The sequence below is a fragment of the Bactrocera dorsalis genome, chromosome 4 (assembly GCF_023373825.1).
Source record: "Bactrocera dorsalis isolate Fly_Bdor chromosome 4, ASM2337382v1, whole genome shotgun sequence".
NCBI classification, from domain to species: Eukaryota; Metazoa; Arthropoda; class Insecta; order Diptera; family Tephritidae; genus Bactrocera; species Bactrocera dorsalis.
The window spans coordinates 55,231,854-55,255,845 of NC_064306.1; the positions used below are offsets into that span (position 1 = coordinate 55,231,854).

The window sequence follows — 23,992 nt, forward strand, 5'->3', positions numbered from 1 at the left end:
AATTTCTACTTTAATCAACAAAACCTTAAATTGTAGCGTCATATTATTTCCATGAATATAACTATTATTGCTATTCTTTATTATCACTCTTAGTCACCTCAAGGGCATTCTTCAACAATTTAAGTGTTAACCAACGTACAACGTGATACTGAAGCACTTTTCAAAAGCCACTTGTCATAATAAAAATATATGCACAGTAAACAATAATAATAATAAATAAAAATATTTCAATTGCCTTTTAGAAAAAAAATATAAAAAATAAATATACATACATATGTTATATTTTGAGTAAATAGGTAGTTGTGAGATTAACTGGTTTATATACGTAAATTTCAAATGGCTATGCAAACATATGAATATTTTTGTTGAATGAGCACGAATTGCTTCTCAACCGACAATAACTCACGAAACGCTCGCACATAAATATAAATGCACATTAACAACTCACGCGAGTTTGCTTGTTCAAACAAAACTTATTTACACATGCACAAATATAAATGCGTGTGTGAAAGATGAATGATGAAGTACACATATGGATATGGATAAAAGTAAATTTAAATTATGTTAACAAAATATATAAATCATAGGATTTTTAATTAAATGTCTACATAATAACATACATATGCAGCCACATACATACATGCTAGTATTATATATAGAAAGCTCTTCGCTTTGAAAATAACTCTCGTGTGTTTCATTTCTATAGAAATAGAATATGTACAGATGTTAAACGAAACCTTGACTTCAATTTATTTATAGCATATTCAAGCATATGTAGTATGTATGTATATGTGTGTGTATTTATACGAACATCGTAGTCAACTTTATAATTAATGACAATTTTTTTCTGTTTTCATTATAAAAGTCATTCGGAAGTTTTGTAGACTTTCAATATTTTTGGAGACTTTTTAAAAACCTATAAATTGCATTTAATTTTTGACAATTTTCAAAAATATTAAAATTTTAATGCATATTATAATTTTCATTTACTGAAAATTTTTGGAAACTTTTCCAAAAACCTATAAACTGCATTTAGTTATTGATAGTTTTCAAAAATGCTTAATAATATTAAAATTTTCATTTAGTGGAAACTTTGAAAATTTTTCCCTCAGACTGTTGCATTTAATTTTTGACAATTTTCAAAAATATTAAAATTTTAATGCATATTATAATTTTCATTTACTGAAAATTTTTGGAAACTTTTCCAAAAACCTATAAACTGCATTTAGTTATTGATAATTTTCAAAAACACTTGATAATATAATAATTTTCATTTAGTGGAAACTTTGAAAATTTTTCCCTCAGACTATATACTGGAAAATATGGCAAGATTTCCCTAGAGACCTGAGCTTTTGATACATTGTAATTAATCATCCACAATACATTTCATTATACGTACAAAATTTATTTTTCAAGAAAGAAGTAGTTATTAAATTTATACTCTTACGTACATAAATATCAAATATATTTACAACGATTAGCGACAATTCTATATATTCTCGAAGAAATCTAGCAATCGCAAAAAATCGAATAAATTAAAAATATAATTTTTATGGTTCGACACAAATTTTCTTGAAGTCATTATCTTAATTAGATTTGCCTTATTGAAATTTAATACTAAAAATAATTTTTCCCGAGACTTTCGAAATTTTTGTAGACTTTGAAAAACTTGATTTAGAGTTCCTATAACATATTTTGCATGCAGAAATAAATATTAAGTGACTTCTGAACACTTTTTGGTTTTTAAAAAATCATGTAGACTTTGAAAATTTTTGGAGACTTTTTGAAAAAGTAATTTTAAGGCATCATATTTCATTATACTACCCTTAGACAGAAATATCGTTCCATCTTCGTGAAAGTTCTAGAAAGATACATATACATACTACTTATAGTACTTAATACTTTTTCTCAGCATTTTGTTGACTTTAAATTAATTTAAGTTAAAATTTATTGAATAGCAAAGTCAATTTCACATTAACGGCTTCAAATTTCGTATTCAATTTCTTAGCTACCCTTAGAATTTGCCTTTACTCGCTGCTGTGCACTTTGGTTCATACAATACAAATATATTTTCTGCCTTTAATGCTTGGATGCATGAATACAAGTGCTTTTTGCAATTTTTGTGTCGGATGCTTCTTTTGCAATTTTCATTCATTAAAGCTAACAAATAAATTAAACAAGGCGGCAAAAATACAAAATAATTATGCAAGGCGGCTTGAATGACAGACTAACAGCCCAGAGTTGCGTAAAAAATGTAAACAAATGCATAAGTACATAGCATATGTATGTACGTATGTATGTTAGTTGTCGGAAAGAAACAATACAAATAGTAACAGGAGTCTAAAAGTTGAATGAATTGCGATTCGTTGGAAGTTGCTTTAATAAAGTTAATGTGACATTAATTAAATCTATTTATATTTTTATTTTATTTTTTTTACTCAAAAATTGCTTTGTAATGAATTTTCTTTATTATTGATATTTTTTGGTATGTTCCTACGGCTTCAAATGTTCTTTAAATTAAAACAAATGAATCGCTGATTGATTATCTCTAAGGAGGAAAGCGGTGGTGGGAACGACTGTAAAAAGAGTGTCGGGAAACCCTTCAATTGTTTCACTTTTCGTTTGACAAATAAATTAATGATTGTGCACATATGGTCGTCAATATGTGTTGCAGTATGTGTTTGTATGTATTTTTTCACAAATGTTTTGTAAATATATATTCATGCCACATTTGATGGGGAACCCCATGAACCTCATGTTTTCATGTTTTCTCTTTCATTAAAATATTTTCTTATGCTCCCTGTTGCCTTTTTAAGACCTTCTAAAAACAAAAACAAACATTTATAAACTTAATTAAGAGAAAACGAGGAAGCAGGGAGTTGCACATAAGTATGTACTATATACACTCTATGTATATATGTATATACATAATGTAAGAAAACACTTCTGTTTACAAAAAATCCCAACCACTTCTAATGACAGTGCGCTTCTCCAGCTAGGAACTCAAATAAATGACAGCGGCACACAAAATATGATTAATGCATTGTTCATGTACGCCAAGAATCTTCGATTGATTGAAGTATGTACCTCCTTACATACATATGTTGCATGCATCACGCTTGTTTCGTTAAAATTGTTGCACAGCACATTCATTAAAACGAAGTTGCCGCCACACATTTTATGTAAAGAAATCTTTAAGCGTGTGGAAATTGATGAGAATGGATCACTCGCGTTCCCTGCCTGTCATTTGTTATTATTTTTTGTATTACTTCACATTTTTTGACACGGAAGTGTCTTCTAGCGTATGTCAAACAGGCTACACGACATAGGGGTATTAAGTGGTGCAATGTCAGTGTCGCACTTTATTTGCTGTCAGTTGTCAGAGTTGGGTGTTAATGAAAACATAAAAAATGAAGAGTGTTGTGTCAAAAATAGCTATGTGTGTTTGACATTTGTTTTTGGTTTCTCAAACATTCATATTTTATTTAGAGTTCTTCTATTTTTTCTTCAATTATGTGAAAGTCTACACAAGTGTTTAATTATCACCTCCTAATGTATTCATTAGCTGGCCCTCATATGGGCTTAATGCAGCAGCTAAGCATGCACAAAGTAAAAATAAATTGCTTTTTTCAAAATTATTTGAGGATGTATACAGTAGCGATCATATAAATAATCACACTTTGCGTGTTTTTCGAATATTTTTGTATAAGTGTTAGTAAATAACTGGAATTTTTTAGCAAAACTCGTATTGTGCGAAGCTAAAACTGTCGATAAATTGTTCTCTGTCGTATTTATTATGCACTAAAGTTTTTGTAGACTTGCAAGTGTAGAAATATAAATGTAACCACAACATCAACATAAACGTATTTGTTACTAAATAAAATAAGTATATTTTTTACATTTTAGAGACTTGTTTGTAGAGTTTCTAGTTTGGAACATTTTGTGAAGACTTACAAGTAAGAAAATATATTTGTAACCAGAAAATTCTTTCAAAATAAAAATTATCGTTAATAATTTAAAAAATATATATTTTTACATTTTAAAGACTTTTTAGTTTGGAACAATTTTTGTAGACTTTCAATTATATTTGTAAGCGAAAAAAATTGTCAACATAATATATCGTTAACAACTAAAAAACTATTTTGACATTTTGGAGACTTTTTGTGGAGTACTTCATTTCGGAGACTTTCAAAAATTTAATCGAAAAACTTCTCAAAATAAAAGTGATCATTAATAATTTAAATATATATTTTTCTACATTTTGGAGACTCTTTAGTAGAGTTCAAAATTTGTGATGTTGTGCAATAACATACTTTCGTAATCGAAAAACTTCTCAAAATAAAAGTGATCATTAATAATTTAAATATATATTTTTCTACATTTTGGAGACTCTTTAGTAGAGTTCAAAATTTGGAGCAACATTAATCTTCAAGTAATTTATTATATTACGCTAAAAATCCACAACTAATTTTGGAGTACACGAATCCCCAAATATCCAGCACTTCACATGCCGCTAAGCACCACTCACCTGTTGCCCTCACCCAGCGAGTAGACAGACATAAAACACTTTAAACGTATTAATGCTAAAATCCGCTACTTCCTTCGAGACATAAAAATGTTGTTCAACTTTGAACATGAACATTAATCTCCGTTTGCTTCGGCTGCTAGTTGCCGCTCAAATTTTGTTTATCGTTTTTCGACGCTTGACTTGCTCATCTGCCGGCAAATTGCAGTTCATGTGAAGTAGACAATATATCTCAGATTTTTATGGCGGAAGTGTAGTGTACGTCAGATTCCATATACTCACATACATATATACACACATATCCATTTCAGTATATATGAGTTTGAGCGCTTTTCTTTTATTTTTGGTTTATGATTTTCGAAATTAAAGCAGTAGTTTATTAGTGTCTCGCTTGCAAGTTCATTATGCTCGCTTGTTTTGGTCATAAATCTGTCACCGCAGACACAAAAAGTACTAATTCACCAGAAATTGACGATTAAAAAATAAAAGAATAAAGCTTTTGACTTCAATTAGCTTGAAATAATATATTTCTGAAGATTCTTCTATTTTCAAGAACTTGTTTCAGAGAAAAATCATAATACTTGAGTCATTATGTAACATATTCGATAATTTATGACCAATAAAAATGTTTTTTTTTTTTCATAAATAGCTAATTGTTTTCTCTAATCGAGTTTAATTATAATGAAACAGTGGAGACTTAATATAGAATTTATAGCTTTTGTAGGAAAATTTATTTTTCAAAATAAATAAATTAGTGATATATATAAGAATTTAAGGTAATTAGTCGAATTATAAAAATTTGAGACTTTATGTAAAGTTAATTGATTTTGGAGAAATTTTTAGTTGTAACTAAAAACTAAATTTACCTACGTGTCGTATGTATGTATATACGTACTATATGCAAGCATAATCAGTTTTATATAAACAAATTTGGAGACTTTTTTGTAGAGTTTATAGTTTTTGTAAAAGATCCATTCAAGCTGTAGGCAAAAAACTCTAAACCGTAAAAAGCCATAAAAAAATTTTTAGACTTTCTGTGAAGCTTAGATAGAGCTTTTGTAGAAACTTATATATCATATATATGTATTTAGATTCGTATGTAAGTCTTGTTAATAAATAGTTCCTTTAAAGACTGTTAAACTTTTTGTAGAGTTCATTAATTTTGAAAAAAAAAAATCTATTAAGCTGTTTTCGGAAAACACTGAACCATAAAAAGCCACGAAAAATTTGTAGAGACTTTCTTGTACAGATTTCTTGCACTTTGTGTTGACAATATCTATGCATATAAAAAACTTTTTTTGAAGAGCATTTTAATTTTCTAAATAGATGTATGTATATATGGATAATGAGTTGATTTAAAAAAATTGGAGACTTTAGAGTATATAGTTTTTGTAGAGAATTTTCGTTTTGAAAATAATTATATTTAACACATGTAAGCATAGTAAATAATTAGTCGCATTGAAAAAAAAATTGGAGACTTTATGTAGAGTTTATAATATTGGACAAAAATGAATTTAAGCTCCTTGCAAAAAACTCTAAGCCATAAAAACCCCCAAAAAAAAGTTTGGAGACCTTTATGTTTTAATATTGTGTAGACTTTTTAGTGAAGTTCTCCACAATTGTTTTTTGACTAATATAGCAAAATTTCATTAGAAAGATTGTTACAATGTTTTTTAATATTGTGTAGACTTTTTATGAAGTTATCTACAATTGCTGTTTAAAGTCTCAAAATCTGATTAGAAAGCTTCTTACAATTCAAAAGAAGTTACCTTTTCTCACTATTTTGATGCAATCAGCAAAACTGTCATTCTTCCCAACTCCAATGACAGGCAGCAGTGGTCATTAATGTACCGTTAGATGTTTCTATATTTAAGTAAGACATCAACACGATTATTCCCAACGCATTCCATTCCCATCATCAGTGAAGCATTTTATAATGAGTCCACCCACATTAAAGTAAGATATATATGTACATATGTGTATATGTATATGTATGTATAGTATGTTTGTGGGCATAAATGGTGGCTATTCGCTGGCTCATTTTGTCGTGAAAAGAATTTTTAAACAACCAATTTGCCAAACTTCACTTAATTTCACTTAATAATAGCAGTCATGGTGCTTGTTATTGTCACAACAACAAGTGAATACTAACAAGTAAACAATGTAATTTATGAAATTTGATATGTATATATGTATGTTTGTGTGTGTGAAAACACATATGCAAATTTGTTGAAGAACTCTCATTGTTTCATGGTGAAAATGAAATAGTTCAAAAACTTTCCAGTTTATTTGTGGCAGCAATTTACATAATAGACTACAAAAATGAAAATATTTGCAAAACGCTGAATATTAACACATAAACAACAACAAAAAATCTATTTGCAGTTTTTCATATACATATATACCACATATGTATGTATATATAGCCACTAGTCCACATATCATTTAGCCACAATGTCTGCTTTCCCATATAGAGCCTTGTTTGCTTTTCAAAAACTCTACATAAACACTAATAAATTAAAGTAAGTAGTTGCATGCCACACAGCGCAATACAAAAACAAGCATAATTATCATAAATTCATTATACAACACACAAATTGGACATTTTAAAGTGATTAACAAAATTATCCAATTTTCTATGCAATTTTCCATGTTCAATAAGGAACCGCAACCGCTCCATTCGAAATTTTATGCCAACGCGGCTAATTTAGGGCGTGTGTGAAGAGAGGCGGAAGGCTGAAATGGTACAGTTTTTGCAGCGTGAGCAGAGCAAAGGGTTCAGGGTTCAAATCAATTGCGATTCTTCGCATTCGTAATGCCAAATTAATTAGTTTAGTAATATGTAAATGCGGTCGTGTGAAATTAGTGGCAGCTGTGGTAAAGGCGCATCATGTTCACCACATAGAAGACCAAAAAAAAAATTGTGGGCTTGGCGTAGTGCTTGTTTTCTGTCAGTTCAGCTAGTAATTAATTGATTTAATAGTAATAATAATAAATTTTGCTAATTTCAGTTCATTTGACTTTTGTATTTCGATGAAGTGTGCTCTGTGTTGCGGATTTAATGACATGTTAAGGGGAATTATAACAAAAATTCCGCTATTTTAACAACTAATATATATAATAATTATATTTTGTAGGACTCTAAAAATTCCTAACCAGAATTCCAACTTTATGCTAACCGTTAATTCGTTCGTTTTTTATGCTTTTTCAACATTTTCCTAAATGTAGGCAACGCGATTAGTAACCACAACGCTAATATTTCATTTAAATGTGGTATACTTTTAGCAACGCATTTCAACGTAAATTCACAGCCACAGCTGAAAACCCTTTGTATGAGAGTTTACCATCAGTGATTCCATTGAAAATTTTACTAATAAAATACATCATGTTTTGAAAAAAAGAATAACTAAAGAGACTAACTCCAAGCCAAGAATTATTTAGGCTGGCTTTGATGTAGTCTACGACTTTTTTTAAAGGCCTCTAATAGACTAGGAGTTTGTATATCAGATATACTTAAGTTTACGTAAATAAATTCGATTTTTGTTTGATGAAAAATTAAAGAAAATAATTTTTAATTGATGTAAGTCGTTATGTTGAAGAAATCTACTATATCTGAGATCAGATGGTTTCAAAAAAAATAAAAAAAAACAGTTTCTCATTTCTACCATCGAGGGAAGTATAGGTTTTTGCTTCAGTGAAACAGGGTAACTACTTAGTATCGAAGATTGTCGAAACTATATAAAAACAAGAAAAAACGTTAACTTCGGCTGCTTCAGTTCAGTTTATATGGAATAGTAATTCGATTTGAAAATTTTTTCGGAGATTATGTTATTACCTTAAGCAGTAATCAGGTCGAATTTCGTGAAGATACCACGTCAAATGCGAAAGTTTTCCATACAAGAACTTTTTTCCGAACGTTCAGTTTGTATGGCAGCTATATGTTATAGTAAGGCGATCTGAACAATTTCTTCGGAGATTAAATTGTGGCCTAGAAAATAATCTGTACCAACTTTTGTCAAGATATATTGTCAAATGCAAAAGTTTTCCATACAAGAACTTGATTCTGATCGTTCAGTTTGTATGGGAACTACATAAATTTCAAAACGACGGACATGGCTAAATCGACACAGCTCAACATACTGATCATTTATATATCGCTCATTTGCTACAAGACCGGCATAAGTCATATATGTTCCAACTGAGAGGCCTTAAATATATGAGATGGAAGGGTTGGATAAGGTTTTCTTATTAAATCAACTGAGTGCTGTATAAGGCTTGATTTGGTTACCACCTGGGAGCTCAACGGCCCTGATGATAGTTAAGTGCGGCCGCCTTTGGTACGGATTTCTTTAAAGATGAAGCATATTATAATATTAACGGCAATGTGGAACGCTGCAGAGATATGACTAATGCATTTTTCTTGTCTGAATTGGAGGATGTTGATGTACGTAGACAACCAACAAGACGGCACTACATGCCTTACAGCATACGAAACAATAAATGTTTCACTTTGAAGATATTTTATGTAGATTTGTGTGAAGTAAGCGTATACTACGCAGATAAGCCTGAAACCATTACGTTTTTAGACGAGAGTAATCGGAACGTTGTTGCTGATATACCTGTTGGCCCCCAATTGCTGCAAAATTGGTCTCAAATTGGGCCTTACAGTACTGTCTACGTTGAGATTGTCGATAGAGCCAAGGCTAGCAATAGTTATCGGGTTAACTCGAGCTCCACTCAATGGCTTAAGTCCCCTTAAATTTTTTTTCATAAAGCTACAGTGCCATATGAGCCCAAAAGTCATTGTTAGAAGAAAAATATTCTGAAATTAACGAAAGTATCCTCCCCCAAATGCACACATACTTGTACTATTTGCTTTAATTAAAAAATAAAAATTCGCTTAGCCTAAACTAAGCGCTATCGGGCATCAGCATGAACTAGTAATCTCGGCAGAAAAACGAAAAAATACAAAATAAATAAGCGCTATATTCTTAAAACCTTAATACTATTAAAGAAAATTTAGCATTTTCGTCAACAAACGACAGCTAAATAATAGCAGCAGCATGCAACAGGCCACACCGAGCCAACACTCAGCGCCAGCATCAATAGCGCTTTTGGTGGAGAGACTTTTTCGACGCCCGCACCCACGGGCGAAATGGCCTACATAGATGTATGTGTGCATGTGTAAATGTGTATATTTATGTATGTGTTTGGCCACCATATATTTAAGCATACTTTCCTTATGCTTTTCACTCCTCTTCAGCTGACCGTTGCGATGACCCACCGACAAGAAGCGGCAAAGTGCCACAAAGGCCAGCATTTGTGAGAGATTGTTGTCTGCCAGCGCTAAAGCAGATATTTAATCGTTAGCTTTCCTCTACTTTGCTATGTTATTTCATGCTTCTCTTATTTAATTTTTTTTTTTTTTTGCGCACATACACATACCGACATATACACAACTTACCTATATATTTATGGCCTTTTGTTTTGCCGCTAAAGGCAATCTGTATACATGTGTGTTTGTGTGTATGCGCACATCGTGACGGCCTTTTGACTGCCACCGCCTCGCTCCAGCGAAAGCCGCCAGCTGAAAACGTGTAAAGCTGCGAACATTACAAACCCCAACAAAAGCAACAAGTACAACAACAAGAAGATAAAAAATATCACAAATAAAGAAAGCAAGAAAATGAGATACTTTGTGCGGGCTTTTAAGGATAACGCCAGTGCTGAATTGTGGAAATTCTTGTGCCACAATATTTACAGTGCAAAGTTCGCTGCGGTCATTAAGCGAGAAGCGAGAAAGCATAAAACCTGTTGTTGTGCCGTGTTTGGTTAGCGGTTTTCTTAAGCCGAAGGAAATGCTTTCCAGCACCGCTACATATTCGCATGAAAAGAAATTGCTTGATCCGCTACCGGATATGAAAGAGACGTCGTTTCTTAGCGTAAATGATTGTATTATATGTGTGAGTGTGTGTTTGTGTGTAGCTGTTTCTTAATATTTTGCAAAAATTTAATTTAAAAATATTTGCTCTGAAATGTTAAGTTTGGCAGGGAATATATCCCTTCTTATGGTTGGTTATGCCAGAGTCGCTATAATTTAAGGTAAGATTTTTAGTAAAGATAAAAAAAAATTCCTTTAGCCTTATTATAAAAAAATATAACAACACAGTTGGCTTTCATTTAGATATCTTACCGCAAATACATAACTCTGCACTTCCTTTGGTATTATTCCTTCTTCTTTTTTACTTGGGATTGTATCTTCACGAAATTTTGCACAGATAATTGTCAAATTAATACCGTATTACTAATTGTTTATTGATTCGCAGGTCAGATATTGATGATGCACATTCATTACTGACCATAAAAATTACTCGTTTTATCGGGCTCCGTTTAATGTAAAGTGGCTTGGCTATCTATTATGTGTTGTAAGGGTATTCCAAGTGTTTTCATCTACCGTATATTTTCTGTGATGCCTACAAGCAGATCCATGCATTCCTTTAATTTCACAATTATCTGCTCATGAACTCATAACATAGTTATTTGATATCTGCAGAAGATATTTTCTTACTTCATTATTATTTTTTTTATTTTAATTTTCATTCCAAATGTTCCAAAATCCTACCAAAGAATCAGTAGTTGTTCTTCGAGATCCTCCGTACTTTACATACACAACCCCGAGTTATGAAATATTTGACACACCACTTCAATTTTCACATTCACAGAAGACAGAGCGTGTCCTATTCGGCTCCTGGGCTGAGCTTACAACATTACTATACTCCGAGAAGTTTGTGAAGCAACGCCTTCATCACGAAATCTTATTCTTCTGAAATTAATGACTTTTTATGCAATCAGTTATTTAATACAGGTTTTGGAAACCTCTCTACATGAAAGGATTATTGATTATTTTTTTATATCTGTATCAATTATGCAAGTAAATCTGACACATTGAACAATATTTTCGGTAAAAGGTCAGCTATAGATACTGGAGGCCTGTACAATTTTGGTTGGATTTGAACATTTTTAGGCCATAAGGCGGTGAAGACATTATTCGGCCTTTTGAGGAGGAAGGCAGTGAGCTTCTTCACGGATGAGTCAAAGCTTGGGGGAAAGGTTGGTGGAGGGGTTTACTGTCAGGAGCTCTCTATCAACTCCACTTTCAGACGTCCTGACTATTTTAGTCTCTTCCAGGCCGAGGTTGCAACCATTAAGATAGCAGTAGATTTACTGCTCCGAAGTGCAGCCTCCTTCAGAGAAGTAACCATCCACTTAGATAGCGGAACGGCGAAACTAGCCTTGAACTCATTAACAGTGTGTTCAGTGTGTGCCTAACCTCGACATTAATAGCATCGAATGATAAGCCTAGTACGGGTGCCAAGCCACAGCGGAATCGCAGGTTCGGTGCTGTCGTATGCTCTTGCGTTCTACTAAATAGTCGGGCTTCGCGAAAGCGCTGGGCGACCATCAGTACATGCGCTGTTCGAAAAACCTAACCTAACCTAACAGCTTGCACTAGCGGATCCTAATTTCAACTATTATCGTCAACTATATCATTTTTGTTTTAAGTCTTTAGCTTAGTTTAAGGGTTTTGCATTATTTGAGACACCTAATATAAATAAGAAATTATTTTTAGTTTTATTATTTCAATACAATTATGACTAGTTTTCACTAAAAAAAAATATTAAAAAAAAACTTTTTCTTTTTCTTTCAGATAAACAAGAAACTAAACTTTAATCGAGTCTTTTTTGTTGATAACTACAATTGATCATCAATTTACTTAGGTAAGTCTTCATTTAAATTTAAAAAATCTCGTTTAGTGTCACAAAATTACTATTTCCGGCTATAATGTCAAAAACTGCAATTTAAGATTTCATGAGTAGCTGAAGAAAAATTTGGTTTCACAAACTATATTTTGTACTTTTGTAGCCTTAATCATCAACAAAAAACGAGTTAAGGAAGGATTTTGTGATAAGCTACGAGTTTATCGGTAGTGTTTAACGCTGAAACCAAAACAAGAGTCCCTAAGCCTGGTTAGGTTTAGGTTAAAAGTCTGAAAAGATTATTATTTAATAGGTCCTGCCATGGTGCTTCGAATTTGTGAGTAGTCCTTAAACCGAAACAACAAAATAACCAATAAAATCAAGTTTAGGTATTGAATATATTAGTTTAGGTTAGGTTAGGTTAATCTCGTAAGCCACTGAGTCACGCATAGACGAGTTTTAGTTCTTTGCGACACCAAATAGAGTTTAATTACTAGGTTCACGAGGAGTTGTCATCCTTTAGGATGCGCTTGACGCGAATTTTAACAGACCCTGTGGCATCTTTATCGATACCTCCTCAAGTCTAGCATACTGTGGGAATCCCAGATGTTCCCAGCGTAATTTTGTTAATGCGGGACAAGTGCAAAAGATATTCTCCATTGCTTCCCTGGAGCCTTGTTCGCGACATTTCTTGCAGCCTTCTCGATCTGTCAGCCATTTTTAAAGCGTTTTATGACCTCTCGTCTTAATTATTAATGTTAAATATCTTATGATGTCTCTATAAGTACCCAAAATAGCTGAAGGGGGTTGCTCTGATTTTCATAATTCCATAGTTTCTAATTTGTGGATATTATAAGTAATTTACGTGCAACACAAATATCATTTACGACGCTGCGCGCCTATAATTCTATGAAAACGCCGCCAACCAAATTATGCAGATAGAAGAAATATTAAATTTTCGCAATAATATATCAAAAAGGCGCACAGCGGGGCGTAAAGCCTGACTGCCACTGATTTATTTGACATAATCGCATGCAAAATGGCGATAAATTATATAAACAGACTTGCGGTGTTGCAGCAGAAAACCCAGAAATAAAAAACGGAAGGAAAAATCCTTTGAATACTCACACACACGCACACGCACTCAAGCATGCAAACGGTAAAACGCTCAAAGAGTTGAGAGCCAAAACAAACCGGGGCTAAGCAGAATTCGATTTCATTATCGAAAACTTTGTGATTGGCCAAAGGCGAAAACAAGCCAACAACAATCGCAAAATCAGAGCAGTAAAGTAAAAAACAACAAATACTAGCGGCAAACAGTTACTTACGTGCAAAAGTTGAGTTTGTTGCAACAACTGTTTAGAAAAACAGTAACAACAGCAGCAAGAGCGGGAGCGGTGCCAGCAGTGGCGGCAGCAAAGTGGGCAGCTCCTCGAGTCAAGCGACGTGTAGTGCCATAAAGCAATTTTCAAGCTGTCATGTGGTTATGGTTTGGACTTCTCTAGTGTTCTTATGCTTTATACAGTCACTTTATATGTTTGTGTTTGTTTTTGTATGCTCTGCACGATACAAAAATTGTTTGTTTGCCTTATTATTAGTTTTAGTTGTCTTGCACTTTTGACTGCCTGCCAAAGCAAAATAAAGCCAAACTTGCGAGAATTCGCGCCTCGTTAGTTAGTTTATGCCATGCTAATATCATGGAAAAGCTACGCCATGCCTGCACAGTGTAATAAGTACCCAGTAGGAAACTTTTGCTCAGCTATAGAAGACTTCTATCATAAAAGTCGATGGCCAATTAATTTTTTACACAAGCACTTTCGCTCACTCACAGCTACGCCATGCCTGCACAGTGTAATAAGTACCCAGTAGGAAACTTTTGCTCAGCTATAGAAGACTTCTATCATAAAAGTCGATGGCCAATTAATTTTTTACACAAGCACTTTCGCTCACTCACTCTTTTTATTTCTCTTCCCACTCTCTTTTTCAGTCTGTCATTCACTAACTCTCTCCCACCCACAATCCTTCTATAGTGTCTCAATTTCATTCTGTCTCTATTTCTGTCTCTCGCTCAACATATTTTCCTCTCATTCACTCAAAGTTGTTTGGTCTCTCTCTCACGCTGAATTTATTGTTGTCTGTCTCTTTCTTCCTTTTAAACCCATAATATATTGAAAAAGTTTCGCTCAACATGTTTCTCTCTTTCTCTCTCACACAAGTTATTTTTGCTTCTCTCGCTCTCTCTCTTTAAAAACCGTAATAACTTGATAAAGTTTCGCTTAACATATTTCTCTCTCTCTCACTAAAGTTATTTTTGTCTCTCTCTCTCTCTCTCTCTCTTTAAAAACCATAATAAATTGATAAAGTTTAGCTCAACATATTTCTCTCTTTCACTCAAGATATTTTTGTCTCTCCCTTTCTTTTAAACCCATAATACTTTGATAAAGTTTCTCTCAGCATATTTCTCTCGCTCTTTCACTCAAGTTATCCTTGTCTCTCTCCCTCTCTCTCTTTCACTCAAGATATTTTTGTCTCTCTCTCTCTCACTCAATTTGTTGTCTCTCTCTCTCTCTTTAAATACCTTCCTAAAGTTTCCTTCATTTTCATTGAGCACCAATTTCCTACAGGGTCACCTTTTACAAATATTCATACCAACCACATACCAGACACATACTTATAGTCATAAATACAATAGGGGCACGCACGTCCCAACATCAAGCCACTCAACTCATCGTGCAACTTGGCGCACAACTTGAAAGTCTCGCAAATCAAATTTGAACTTTTGCTACTTCGCACACAATTTACTGCCTTGCCGGCCGCCGGCAACAACACTAGCACCCTTGCTAGCCTCTTTTCGGCCAAAGTCTTGCTGGCCGGCCCCAAAAACTTAACAGCCTAACTCTGCGTCTTCTGTCAGCCTACAGCGCTTGAGAAACAAAAAATGCAAAAACAAAAGAAAAACAACAAAACGCAGGCGGCTTGGTTTGTCTTGTCCAATAGTTGGCCGAACAGTTTGACTTCTGGCTGACACTTTCCAAAATGGCTAAGGAACGTGCAACGCGCAGACTTCACTTGCCACCAAAGTATGCGCATGTGTGTGTGTGGGTGCGGCAGTGCAGCGCAGGCACCAGAAAATGTGTGTGGCAAGCAAAAGTGGCAGCAAATTTGTTACAAATTTTTGTTTGGTTAGTTTTGGAAATCACTTCCCACACTTTGTTGTTATTATTGTTGGTGTTGTTGCATGAACACTAGAGAAATATTTGCGCTTATTGCCATAACACCAGCGCCATAAACGCACGTTCCAGCAATGGGCCACTGAATTTTTCCTTTACCCACAGTTTAGCGCCGAGATTGCTGCTTCCCTCATCACTCGCTTATTCCCCTCACAGACAGTAGGAAAGTTTCGTACGAAAAAAAATTTGTTCCGAAATAAATTCGAAAACGTGCCACTGCAATCACTTTGCCGCATGCAACAATTTCTGGCATCCACTTCCCGCCATTAGCTCCCCGCAACATCAACTGCCCGCTTCGATTTCCAATAAATTTTATTCACTTTTTTTTTTGTTTTTGAAGAAAAAGAAAATTTCTCTTGCCAATTACAACAATCAAAGCACTTTGTTAACGGTTTTGTTGCTTATATTTCTCGACCACTCAACCTTTTTTCTTTTCGTTTTTTGTTTCTTGTATTCATTACCGTTATTTCATTCGTTTTTGCTTGGCTTTTGCGCAATTCGTGACTGCCCGTTGGCGCTTCGCTCACAAACTAATCGAAATAACAATGGCCATTAGTTAAATCCCACACTGGCGTTCGATATCAGTTGGTCAGCTATTTGCTGCCACACCCACCCGCATACACAGATACACTAACGTTGCATATTATGTTGTGGCACAAATTTACAGTTACTAAATTCGTGTAGTGACAGTCAAATGCCGTATAAAATTTGAAAGTTCAATGAGGTCTGCAAAAACTCATGCGAAGAGAAACTAAAAACTTAAGAAAGTGAGAAATAAGTCAAGTTCCGAAAACGGAGAAAACGTGACCACTGCATCTCAGTGGCATAATTTTGTTTAGTGCCTTTGGGGTTGTGAAGTGGCAGTGGGTAGTAATTTACGAAATTTTCATACTTTCTTCTAAATTGTTGCTTTACGGCATGACTTTAGTGGTTGGAGTACAAAGCGCGCTATGAAAGAGTGGTTCGATGGGAATCAGTGAAGCATAAAAATTATGGTGGAACCTCCCATTCCTGGATCATGGAGCTCGTACTATTTTACCTAAGTCTTACAAGTTTTCATAAGTATATTTTATGCGCCAAGACAAGATCACAGCCATTGGCTAGTTGCTGGATGATCGTCTCCACTTTTCTTTCGTTTCTTTTTGTCGCAATTTGGCCCCAATTCGAGATAGCAAGTGCAGCCAGCTCCCTCTCCACCTGATCTCTCCAACGGAGTGGAGGTCTGCCTCTTCTTTTGCTTCCACCGGCGGGTACGAGTACAGCGTCGAATACTTTCATAGCTGGAGTGCTTTCGTCCATTCAGACGACAAGACCTAGCCAGTGTGGTCGCTGGACTATGTCAATGTTGTCGTATAACTCATACAGCTCATCCTTCTATCAAATACGATGATGGCCGTTGCCATTGCGCAAAGGACCATAAATCTACCGCAGAATCTTTCTCTCGAAAACTCGTAACGTCGACTCATCAGATGTTGTGATGGTCCATGATGAGTGACTTATAGAGTTTGATATTTGTTCGTCGTGAAAGAACTTTTTTCTCAGTTGACTACTCAGTCCAGAGTAGCATCTATTGTCAAGAGTTATTCTGAGTTTGATATTGAGGCTGACATGGTGAATAGCTGGTCAGTTATTGATTTTCCAGGCCTAAAGCCGCATTACACTTCAATAGTCGGACATGCTTTCGTCCAGCCATATTCTACAAAGAAGCTGATTGATGCTTCCTATCAGTTCTTCGCCGCCGTATTTAATTGGCTCGTCCGGCAATCCATCGGCCCCCGCCACTTTGTTTGAACTCATCATAATCAGACAATGGAAAGTCCACTCCATCGTCATGGATTGGGAAATTGGGTTCGCCATCTCCTCATTATCATTTAGCAGGCTGGAGAAGTATTCCGTCCATAATTTTATTAAGATCAGAGCATCAGTCACTACATCATCTCTGGGGTTTTACAAGATTATGCTCCAAGTTTGAAACCTTATGTTAATCGCCTCATATGTCTTTCCATAGTTAAGACTCTGCTATTGAATATCTCTAGAAATAGATAGGTGTCTGTTAGCGAAATCCCTCCAAAAATACTTATAAAAAAAAATGAAATTCTTTCCGTTAAGCGAGAATTATAGTCTACGTGAGAGAAGCGTATCCCGCTCGATATAAAGCTCCGCTCAACCTAAATTCAAACTGCTGGTAGAACCTCCTTACCATTTACGATTCACCCTCCAGTTCATGCCAACCTATCTTATCTAAAGAAGAAAGAATAAAGTAGCTTTTTCGGGTTTATTATAGATGTTTATTATAAAGAAGCAGCGTTGAGGCTGCTTTGAGCTCGACATTACGTTGAAAACTTTGACCGCGCAGCATTTTTATGGTACTTCCAATAATTGCATTGCTTGGCTGGGTCCTCATTTTGGCCAAAAACCATTTCTTTAGTTTTACTACTCAGCGAGTGGCGAGTTAAATTTTCTATGCATCTTTATTCGTAAATTTCACTGGCGAGCTTCAAGTGGAGATCTCGCCAAATTATGCCACCCTTTCGCTGCTTTAATACCAAATTGTATCGATGATGCGAGTTCTCATCTCAGCAGTCCTTCATAATTTACTTTTGTTATAACAAAAAAAACGAAATTCTCTGCTAAATATCTGATGACTCAGCGAGAAGAGTATCTATTGTCTCAACTTCGTCAAAATGTCAAAGAGTTCGCAGTCGGTTCTTTATCTCGCATAAACTTCCCAAAAGCATACGCAAACAACAACTCATTCAGAGTTTTTGTACCAGCAACTTTTTCCGCGCTGTGTTGTCACATTTTCTCTTCAGAAAAAGTTTGCTGGAAGACAGCAAAAAATTATTGTCTTATGTTAAAATCTTTAATGACACTGCTTGAGAATTATCAGCATCTCCGCTCACATCCTGCACTTAAGTAAGCTCTTTCGCTAAATTTCCGCAGCATACCGCCAGCATGTTTGCGCCGCCAAGCATGCGCGTGTTTCATTTAATTTTAGCTATCAGTTTTCCAGCATCAGCGCTGTGGCTACGGTTTACACTAACACACACACACATGCACAGGCGCGCGGTTTGGCTGCCAACTAAGCAGTTTCCACCATAAACTGAGCGAAAAAACTGGCAAAGTAAACAAGAAAATCGACGACTTTTGCAAGAAAAGTGCAATCTTGACTTGGCGCTGTTGTCTGACGCGCTGCAGATATGCTTTCTTTGCGTTTCTTTGTTGCTGCTTTTCACCCTCATATTTCTTTTTAGCTATTTAGCACCGCTTTTCTTTGTTTTGGTGGCTTTTTTTTGTTGTTTTTGTTTTAATTTTTTTGTTTATTTTTATGTGTTTGTTTTTGTTGTTGTGTTTTGCACTTATGCACTTACGAAATCTACTTACTCGCACGACTCAGTCATCAATTCAGCCCACAAGCGCGCAGGCGAGCGCGTCAGCCAGCCAAGTGGCTAAGCATTTGACCTCATCTTGATAGAGCAGCTATGCAACATTGCTTGCTCATACAACGTACTATTATTTTGTTGTTGTTGTAAGCAGTTAGTGACGTTTTTTGTTATTGTTTTATATGGTTGTGTTTTTGCTCCTCAAGCCGTTAGCTTTTAAGCGTCTCTGTTTTGGCGATAAGTGCCAGCGACAGCCACAGCTTTGACATGTCTTGCTTTTTGTGATTGTTGTTGTCAGCTGTTTTATGCTTTGTTGCATGTAACTTTTGTATACCCTAAACAGGGGATTTTAGGCTTGTCACAAAGTTTCTAATATTCAGAAGGAAAGGTCGGATCAACCTGAAGAGCTATATATGCTGTATATATGCAAAATAATCACTCAGTTTTTGAGCTATCGCTCTGAAATTTTGCACACATTCATTTCTCTCTAGGAAGCAGCTTATTTGTTCGAATCGTAGATATCGGCTGATTATAGCATATAGTTGCCGTACAAAGTGATCGTGCAAAATCAACTTCTTGTATGAAAAACTTTTTTAATTTACAAGATATCTTCCAGTAATTCGGCACAAATTATTTTCCAAGACAAAGCTAAAAGCTTTGAGCAAATTGTTCAGATCGGACCACTATAGCATATAGCTACCATACAAACTGGGTGATTCAACTCAAGTTCAGGTATGAAAAAGTCCTTTATTTGCCGAGACATCTTCCTGAAATTTGGCTCGTATTATTTTCTAAGCCGAATCCATAATCCTCCTGAAAATTATTCAGATCGAACCACTATAGCATATTGCTACCATACAAACTGACCGATTGAACTCAAATTCTTGTATGAAAAGCTCTTTTATTTAACAAGATATCTACCTGAAATTTTGCACATATTATTTTAAAAGCCCAAGTCACAATCCCCTAGCAAATTGTTCAGATCGGACCAATCCAGCATATAGTTGATATACAAACTCACCGTTAAAAATCAACTTCTTGCATGAAAAACTCTTTTATTCTCCAAGATATCTTCCTCAAATTTCGCACAGATTCTTTCCTGAGACAACGGTACAATCTCTGTGCAAATTGTTCAGATCGGACCACTATAGCATATAGCTACCATACAAATTGACCGCTTCAACTCACGTTCTGGTATGGAAATTTTTTTTATTTAGCAAGATATCTACTTGAAATTTTGCACATATTATTTTCTAAGTCAAAGTTACAATCTCCCAGTAAATTGTTCTGATTGGACGACTATAGCATATAGCTGCCATACAAGCTGGCCGATCAAAATCTAAAAAATGGTCCTTTTATACTCGTTTATGCAATAAAAAATGCAGCTGTGTAGGGTATTATAGCTTCAGTGCAGCCAAAATCAACGTTTCTTGTTGTTGTTGTTTTGCTGTATTTTTTTTTGTTAGTTTTCGTTGCTGGTTTTAATGCAACTTGTACGCCTTATGTTGAAGCAATGATTTGCTAATGTCGTACAGCGCACGAGCATGCATGCAAGTCATCCGTGTCAGCTATGTGGGTGACGTGGATGTTACAAGATTGTTGTGTGATGATAGCCAGGAGTTTGGCTAGGCGGGCGGACGAATGGACGGACGGTCGGAGCGGCGCGTGAAAGGAACGAATGAAGCGAAAAATCCAAAGGTATGGAATGCAATGGAGTTTGAAGCTTTGTTGTACATATAACTACGGATGTGTATATATACATATATATACATGTATGCGTCTATATATACACATCTATACATGTGTGTGTTGTAAACCACCTACTACAAGCGCAAAAAATCAGAGAAAGTCCAGCAAAGACGCAGTTGTCGGCATGGCGAAGTTCCAATTTTGCCTTCAATGTGCGGTTTCTTCTTGGCAGCCGATCGATACCCACCATGCCCACCAAGCGCTCCACAACTTTGTCTGCAATCTGAAAATGGCAACACTTACCTATTTATAAAGTATATCGTACATTTACGTTTTTAAAATACGCAGCGCAGGATTGTGTAATGTAAATATACATGTGTATATGTGTGTGTGTTGACAACACTGCTTGAGGCCCTACTAGACACACACATACTCTCATGCAACTGCATTGCTCTGTGTTATGGGCAAATCATTTGAGTGCGACGTGTTTACTTGACAATCGGAAACACACATTTCACGTACGTGACCGATGAAGCCGACCAAGCAGCCACAGGAATGCTTCGCTACAATTCTACAATGCTCACCCAGCACACCGACCAGTGCCGTCTCCTTCGTAGCGCTGGACATACCTACATGCAAACCAAGTCAAGACGAAAGCATTGTGTTGGTGTTGTTGTTGGATTGCCGCTGCTATTGTCGTCTTATCGTGTCTTAATGTCAGTGAAAAATGCCAGGCGCAAGACAGCCGGAAGGAATTTAAAGCCAACCGGCACACCGAGTAATGCCACCCACCCACTGCTGTTGTCCACATACAGTTGTGTATGTGTATGTGCATATATAGGTATTTCTGTACATCTTTTTTTGAAATAAAATACACCGCCTTTGTGGCAGCGCCTGCGATGAGCTCTTGTAAAAGGAAATATTTTTCAATAGCCAATGCGATTTGAAGCAGAAAATCCACTACAGAAATAAATAACTTTTTTCTGCGCTTGTGTGTGTGTATGCCTGTATACCATAGGGTGAAAGTTGAGGTATGTTGTGGAAAAAAAGTCATTTGCTACTTGAATAAAGATAAATACTTTCTGAAAAAAAGAAAACAACTTGGTATGCTTTACAAATTACGGAAAATGTTTTGATCCAGAAGCGTCGGAAGCGACAGCGACGGCGTCACGACGGCTGCGGAAGTCAAATCGCCGTTATATGTTAGAAAAATTGCAATATTTCGCTCCGGAATGCATTGTTGCTTAGCGCTTTATATGAATTATTTACAATATTTATTTTGGATTTGAGAGAGAGTTTTATAATAATAAATTTAAAAAGTAAAATTTTCTGACTTGAAGCTTCTTAGCATTCTCAGGGCGCTGATCATAGAATTGATTTGATCCGCTGTGCTTTTGAGCGCCATGGGGTAAGGCTGTCGTCAGCAGGTACCCACGTAAAACACACCGGACGTTGAAGATTCACTAAGTCCTTGATATGTTCTAACTTCCATAATAATGTCTTCTTTTAGATCTCGAGTTACCAGAAGAAATATTGAGCTTCCATATTTAACGGTGTTTACCATGATCTTCTTGTCTCTATTGCCATAAAGGAATGCGGAGTCTTATAGATAGTCATGCACAGTGTTTACAGACACAGACAGATACTTACTTTTACAGTGCATGACCTCAGAAGCTATGTTCGTGGGTGTCAAAAATAGTTTTTGATGAGGATATATCCCAAACGGATACCAAATTTTTTCAAATAGTTAGTTCCTAAGTTTGGTTAAGTTTAGCTCTTAAGGCCGCGCAAAAAAAAACGATAGATATGACTTGGACAACTGTGAACGTTCATCCCTTGACATACCCAAAACCTGCTTAATAATGGAAATTCCGATTCACAGTATATAATGGGTTTTTCAATAAGAGCGCTACATAAGTTTGAAAAAGAAAATTTGAACAAGTTTTGAAATTCTTTATTTCCATGAAAGTTCATTCGATGCCATTATGAACCGCACTCGATATCTTTTACATGGCCGACACGGGCACGCTTGCAGAAGTCCTGACGCTGAAACCAGTTTATGACGGTATTCAAGCATAAATCGACCGATACTGCTGCATTCGATATTCGTACGAAGTTCATCAATCGTCGCTGGCTTGTTGGTATAGACAATAGACTTGACGGAACCTCACAGGAAATAGTCTAACGGCATCAAATCGCATGACCGAGGCGGCCAATTGACTAAGCCATTTTGTGAAATAATACGTTCACCAAACTTGCTTTAAATAAATCGATTGTGACATGCGCTTTGTGACTAGGACACCGTTCATTTGGAACCACATATTGCCCCAATCCATATAATCCAATTCCGGTTAAAAATATTCGGTGATCATTGAGCGGTAGCAATTCCCATTGACAGTAACGTGCCGGTCTTGATCATCACGGAAGAACTACGGCCCACCCGGTAAGTGACGCCTGCGGCTTATGAACCGCACCAAACTGTAATTTAGCGGCATGCAATGGTGACTCATGGAGTACGTGTGGATTGCTACTTAGCCAATAACGCATAATTAGCTTATTGACGAAGTGATTCAACCAGAAATGAGCCTCATCTCTGCAAATGATTTTTCGATGAAAATCCCGATCATTTTCAAGTTGTTGCTCAGCCTAATTCACGAATATACTACGATTCTGCTGGTCAAGTGGTTTCAGTTCTAGCTTCTTGAGAACTTTTAAGGAGGAAGGCCAAGATCTCTTCGCAAAATTCCCCTCAACAACGCGGTAGTTAGCGCCAACTACATTTGAGGTTATGTGAGTTTGATATGTGCACTCTATAGTTGTAAATTGTTTTAAGAAGAGGCTGTCGCCCCTTTCATTTATGTATCTATCTATCGTCTTCTGAAAACATCACATCGTTTTACCATAACTTTAGGCCCCCAAATTATCCGCAAATTATTCGATAGAGGTTTTCACTTAACCAAGCAAGTTCTAGACAATCTGATGGAGAAATATCTCTATATATTTTTATATTACTATAGCATATCCTCTCAAGTGACCTTTCGAGCAATCAAACTTCGGGGAATTTCGTACAATATTTTTGCCAGTCTCTCTATGGTCTCTACAGGCGACAGACTTGCAAATTAAGATAGCTGGTATTATATTTGGTTCCCAACAATGTTCCTGAAAACTCGATAAGAATATTTTTAAAGATTCTAAAGGGTGATATACAGATTACCTTTTCCAAATCGGTTCTGATTCGAAAAATCGTCGATTAAGTCTCCATATTATTTTATGTTCAAGAGATTTTATCTCTTGTATCATTTATTTTAGCTTGACTGATCCTTAAAAAAAATGCAGAAATTACTTTCGGAAATACTAAGTTCTCATATGGAATGATTAGTAAACGAACACTTAGCCTTGATACCTCCA

The 23,992-nt window shown here is 35.5% G+C and overlaps 1 protein-coding gene across 3 annotated transcripts in view; it reads left to right on the top strand.

The window, feature by feature from the left end:
- The window catches only part of LOC105228837 (uncharacterized), a 265,432-nt gene that overhangs the window by 90,841 nt on the left and 150,599 nt on the right, over positions 1 to 23,992 (top strand). For all 3 annotated transcript variants that reach the window (XM_049456453.1, XM_049456454.1, XM_049456455.1), the window contains one exon: positions 12,234 to 12,303. The gene's annotated coding sequence lies outside the window, so the exon portion shown is untranslated. The remainder of the gene's footprint in view (positions 1 to 12,233; positions 12,304 to 23,992) is intronic.